Below are 6429 nucleotides of genomic sequence, written 5' to 3' on the forward strand. Positions count from 1 at the left end.
ACTTATTACTTCAGATCGGTTCATCAGGTCTAGTTGATTGTCGTGTAACATTTTATTTTACCTGCACACATTATGCATTTCCGAAGAAATATCATGAAATCTGACAGAACAAGTAACCAAACATCCAGACCATTAGATAGAAGTAGCAGTATTGACAAATTGTCTTATTATCAGCTGACCTTGGCTTCTGGTTATTGCTAGAAATAAAACTACTGCTGATATATGTATGTTATTGTAGATGAGCTTACAACAAATCAATTCATAACATTAACCGAAAGAGAGTTATTATTAACAGAAATGGTTATTACTGAACTGCAAAACAAGTAAATGCTGATTACACTGTACGAAACAACGATCACAAATGGTTGATTGTTTGTAGTTAAACACAAAGATACACAATGGGCTATCTGTGCTCTGCCCACCACGGGTATCGATACCCTGTTTCTAGCGTTGTTATTCCGCTGACATACCGCTGTGCCACTGGGGGCGATAACAAATGGACAAACAAGAGAAATATGGAAAATCACTGTAACGTGATTTTGAACACGAATTTAGAACTTTCTGTTTTTGTTTAACAGTGATGATAATAACGTTAGGAGTATGGAAATAATATTGATAATAGTTTTGACAATTTGACTCTAACAGCTATTCTTGATAGCAAGTGTTTTGGAAATGCGACAAGAAATATATATATATATATATATTTTATAACAACCGTTGTTTCAGTAATAGAGAACAACTGTATCAGAATTTGTATTTTAAGAGGTACCCACTTAACTTACGAATAATATGAAGTTCTGAGACGGCTATTTGTAGAATAATAGCTTTATTTTTGTACAACGTTTCGCCTCTAACAGTGAGATATGATCACATACAACATTTTAAGATTTGAAGTAGTGTGAAAGCTTTGAGTGTTCGTGGATGACAACTGAAGCCAACTTAAATTAATAAGCATTGGAAAAGTTTTTCAAAACAAGCTTGATAACGACATTAAAGCATTTCACGGAACTGTTCAGATGGAAAAAAAACAAGAAACACGTCTCATCCGGTCACTGGATTCACGAACACATGTAGGATAACTAGCTATTTTAAACCTGCTGTGTAAAATCAGATTCTACTCGTCAGACAACAGCTGATATATGACGTGAGCAAATAGACAAAACAAGCTGAAACAGTAACACCGTCTTCAAAAACTACATATCACTATGGCGCACTAGCAGGCTTTCCTTTTGTAACTTTGGATTCAACTTACTTGAGAAACTCAATAACAAATAAAACTGTCCTACTTTCTTCAAACTCTTGCTAAATTACTAAATTGGAATACCCCTTCCTGAGATGTCAGTACATGTACGTCTATTCAGCCGTCATACTTCCTGTGACTGCTTAATGATACAGTAGGGATTTCTGGCTCCTAGTAAAGAGTAATGAAGAGGATCTTAATATATCTTTATATCTACCAGCAGGTAAGAAAGCTATTATTTTATTTTGTTTATTTCTTTAAAGAATTCACCAATGAATGTATATGTAATACTGTCTTGGATTGAATCGCATTCAATAAAATATCAAACTGTAAAACAAATATATACGTTTATCCGAAGACGGTTTCAACTAAATACTTGAAATAGCTTCGTGTACATAAATTAAGGCAGTTGAAATTATTGTATAGATTCAGTAACACTTATTAACGGTATTTACGTTCGAAATGTTCGAGATATTATTCGCAGAACCAGAGTATATGTCGACTTTGTACAATTATACTTTTCGTCAAGATTTTTATGTAGGATTCAAGTTTAAATATTAACAATGTGTCTATTTTTAGAAACAAGTACAATAATACATTTTTATTGTAAATATTGTTAGAGAATTTGTATCGAGCTTTTCGAGTATCTGCTAAAATTATAAATATTATTGTATTCCAACATATGCGGAACGATGATCAAGATATATGTATCGTCTCAGCCGACTAAGTAACTGACTCAATGTTAGATAATATTTGTCATATCTTTGATGCATATATGTGTTTGTATGTGTACAGACCTAAGTTCTTAAAACATGTTTAATGTGACTTCAACAAATCCTATTATCACAGTAGTTTGAACCTACTAATAATAATTTTATTTTTTAAATTATGTCTTGACAGCAAAAACTTTTGTCAAGGCCAAAAATATGTAATACATTCTTTTAATTGCAAATACATATAAACCTTTTAAAACACTGTTTTACTGTATACGGGAGACTAAGAAACGCGGATATAGTTGAGCATATAGCTCGAAAATACTGATAGGCACTTGTATAGACTTCTACAAATTATGAAATACTTTTAGACATTTATATAGATTTCTGTAACTTATAAAACCCACCGGTGGCTCAGTAGTAAATCCGAGGGCTTATAACGCTAAAAATCGGGTTTCGATACCCTCGGTGGATAGAATACACACATACTTTGCGCTTAACAAGAAACAAATAGGCATCATACAAAGTTCTTATTGACAGTTATGTAGACTTCTGCATCTTATAAAGTACTTATAAGTATCTATATAGATTTATGCATCGTAAATAATACAAATGTTCGTAGACAGTTAAAGAATTGTATATCGAAGAATAATATAAATGCAGCAACATTACTGGTTTCTAATTGCTTTGCGTAGACTATTATCGAATTTTCAACCAATTATTTCTTGGTGTACTTTGTTATTATTAGCAAAAAAATATAAATATTTTATAACATATTATGTCGTATTAGCAATGAAGAATATAAAGTAATATTAAATTTACCCATTTATTTAATTCATATTTCATCAGTCCATAGACAACAATTTATCCAAAGAATTGTTTCTAGCAGTCCCAGGTAATCTGTAAAAGCAGTTTTAGTTTCTCAAAGGTTAAAATACATTGCGAACACAGTGTGTTCATATTATTAGCACTAACACCAACGTTTTCGACGTCCTCTTGATGTGTTTCGTTTTTGTGGATATAATGGCACTGTAAATGTTGATTCGTTCCACTGTGTGTTAGTGTTAAGCTCACGGACTTACAAAGCTACAATTCAGGGTTCTATTGCCCGCAGTAAACAGAGCATAAATAGCCCATTGTGTAAGTTTGAGCTAAAAACAAAACAAAGTAGAAGAAGCTACCGTTCCGAGCTCAATGCTACTCATACAAATTATTTATCAATTAGTTTAATATTTTTTCTCTTGTTTTATAAACTCTCTATGTGTTGAAAACCTGAAAAAACGAAACTTGTTTTATTATACTGTTTACATTCATCTTCAAATATTATATTAAAACGATTTTGAATATGCAAATCAGCACGTCATGTGACTACCAAAGCTAATACATAGCCGTAGTGGAACGAAACGTATCGGAACTATATTTTGACATTGTTTGGCATTTCATAGGTAGCGCAATGCCACTGTATAGTATGTAAGATATGTAAAAGCTCTTTTCGACACAAAATATTCATACACTCGGAATATAAAGATGTCTTTAGATCAGGGATTTAGAATTTCCAAAACGGAAATATATATCCTTTGTAGTTAATGGCATTGGAAAAAAAGAAGTATAAATCAGCTTGTGACATCAGAAATATCCAGAAAGAGACCCGCAACAGAGCGTACCTTATCCGTGGTAAGCAAAGTGAGAATCCAGAACATGAAGTTCAGAGCCACATATTCCAGGCAACAGTACGCAACATAATCAAGAAGGAAAGAGACACAAAAAGCCTATACACATGTTGCTTCCACGACATATCCGTTCAACTGTCTCATGCCTTAAGTAGCCGGAAAATGAAACTCGTGTACCGGCTATTCCATGCGAGAGCACATCGGTCAAGCCGCCGGACGCAACAGCTATGGATTTCTGTGTGATCCAACCATTGGAACAGGCTCTGGGAAACCGTCGTCCTCGTGCACTAGATAAATTATGGAAGGCCCTCCGGGAGGAGTGGTGTGCTTTGGACATAACAGCCTTACGAGGAAGCCTTTTTTCAATGAAAACAACGTTACGGAGCGGTGGATAGAAAATAACCGGACGTTGCAACAAGGACTGTAAATATATGGTGTGGCTCCAAAATCGCTTCAGCAAAACGTACTCAGCCCCTGCATATATCCACTTGAAACCTTAAGTGGAACCAACATACTTACCACATAGGTAAGGCTGGGGAAAGCATTATAAACCTAAAAGCAATTTCATGTCTTGCATCAACTTCATGATTACGTTTCGTGCTTTACAAGTTCAAAGTACACATTGTAATAAAGCATCTAGCTTTAGTCAATTGAAAATTACTGGTTAAACTCTAAACATCTGTGTAAGCTATTAATAATAATTAAATTCTAAACTATATAGGTCATGCAAAAAGGCGATATTACATCGCAAGTTGACAAACTTTGTTATTCCTGCCAATTTGTACAAGCGTACATGTCGTGAGTGAGGCCAACAAACGTACAGACTGTTCCACTCAGCTGAATACGAAAGACGTGAGGGTGACATATACGTTTCTATTGCCCACTAAGCCTTGTAATACGAGCTGGCAGATAAATAAAGGGTTATTTCAGGTCATCATCCTCACTTGACCTTAATATGTTCTAGCGCGGCGAAGGTCATTATAATATTCACTCATATGCTTCACCTCGCCGCTTTATACCATCCAAAACTTGGTTTCTAGTAAGTTCACAACATGAAACATCATTTTGGTCTAATAGGTTCGTAACATATAGTTATACAACTCTTCTAGTAATACTTATTGACTCTGTAATTCCCTTAAACAAACTCATAACATAATTCTAACATTCGTTCTAATAAGTTCACAACATGAAACATCATTTTGGTCTAATAGGTTCGTAACATATAGTTATACAACTCTTCTAGTAATACTTATTGACTCTGTAACTCCCTTAAACAAAGTCATAACATAATTCTAACATTCGTTCTAATAAGTTCATAACATATAATTATTCCGTTCGTCCTGTCAAGTTTACGGCACAGTAATACTGTTCACCCTAACAAGTTCGTAACATAACTTTACGTCTTGGACATACCAGGTTAAACAGAAAAATTATGTCCTTCACCCTAGAAAGATATAAAATAATTATAATCTTCAACTACTTTGCTCATAGCTTAATGTTCCCGTTGTACTTTCAAAAGTAAAGCGTTTGTATAGCATAGTATGCTTATAACTAATTTCACCATTCGACCTATATGCTGTGTTCACCACGTGGAATCGAATCCCTTTGTAACTCTGTAAACTTACTACTGACCCATTGGAAAATATAATGTGTTGACAGCGTTCATACATTATCATATCTTCAAAACGGAAAGAACAATACTAGGGAAATACAGTTTTAAAAAGGAACAACAAAAAAACACTGACGTCAATGCCTATTTTTTAGAGCACAGGATAACTCTTATGTTTCTACTTTTCAGAGGGTAAAACCAATAGCTTTATTTCAGCCTATAAACAGGTTTGGGTTTTAGGAAATTGGATATCTGGTGTAATTTTATCTCATGTTTTTACACTAAAATATTCTAGTAGCTACCTAACTAATGTTTTTCTGACATCAACTGCTTCCAAAAGCTGAAATTATATTCTTGACATTGGAGCTTAAACCAATGGAATGTCGTAACAAATTTAGATATTATATTTTATTTTTCTAATATATTGCAACGGCTGAAAATGGTTCCTGAAAGCTGGCATATGTTGTAATATATATGTATTTCAGATCATAAACATACACATATATACTCTGAGAACAATTTCAAGAGATGTAGAGTGGATTCATAATTACTAAAATAGCAACATTTAGAAAAGGTGTACCTATTTTTGTAAATTCTATTACCTTATTTTTTTAGCAAAAGTTCTGTGATAACGTAGTTTAGTTTGCTAGCCGTCCCAAATTTAGCAGTGAAAGACTAGAGAGAAGGTAGTTAGTCATCACCACCCACCGCCAACTCTTTTAACAACGAAGAGTGGGATTGACCATCATATAATAACGTCCCCACGGCTGAAAGGGCGAGCATGTTTGATGGGACGGGGATTCGAACCCGCGATCCTCAGATTGCGAGTCGAGCGCCGCCCTAACCACCTGGCCATGCCGGGCCACGTAGTTTAGAACTATGTAGTTTGTTATGAATGTCCTCCTTAGTTTTACTTAACACAAGCTGAGGTACCTGTCTTTTGTCCTGGTTATAAAAATGTGGGGATGGATGCTATAATAAATAACAAAATAATCCTAACTTTCACACAATTTCTTTATAACATAACCTATTATTACAATATTTATTATTACCTCAACAAAGGTTTGTATAAGCTTTAAGAACTCAATATCCATATACTTAAAACATGGTCACTGTGCGATGGTCAGGTTGACATTATAGGAAGAGGTAGCAGCCAAATTAGTGGCGGTAGGGGTGCTTTCTGTTACCCGCTTTCAA

At 34.3% G+C, this 6429-nt stretch overlaps 1 long non-coding RNA gene across 1 annotated transcript in view; it reads right to left on the minus strand.

Moving 5' to 3' along the window:
- Positions 1-880: 880 nt before the first annotated feature.
- Positions 881-6429, minus strand: part of LOC111085311 — a 151545-nt gene continuing 145996 nt past the window's right edge. Inside the window, exon 3 of the long non-coding RNA XR_002610149.1 lies at positions 881-1411. This is a non-coding gene — a long non-coding RNA (uncharacterized LOC111085311). The remainder of the gene's footprint in view (positions 1412-6429) is intronic.

This window comes from Limulus polyphemus, unplaced genomic scaffold (assembly GCF_000517525.1).
Source record: "Limulus polyphemus unplaced genomic scaffold, Limulus_polyphemus-2.1.2 Scaffold326, whole genome shotgun sequence".
Classification (NCBI taxonomy): Eukaryota; Metazoa; Arthropoda; class Merostomata; order Xiphosura; family Limulidae; genus Limulus; species Limulus polyphemus.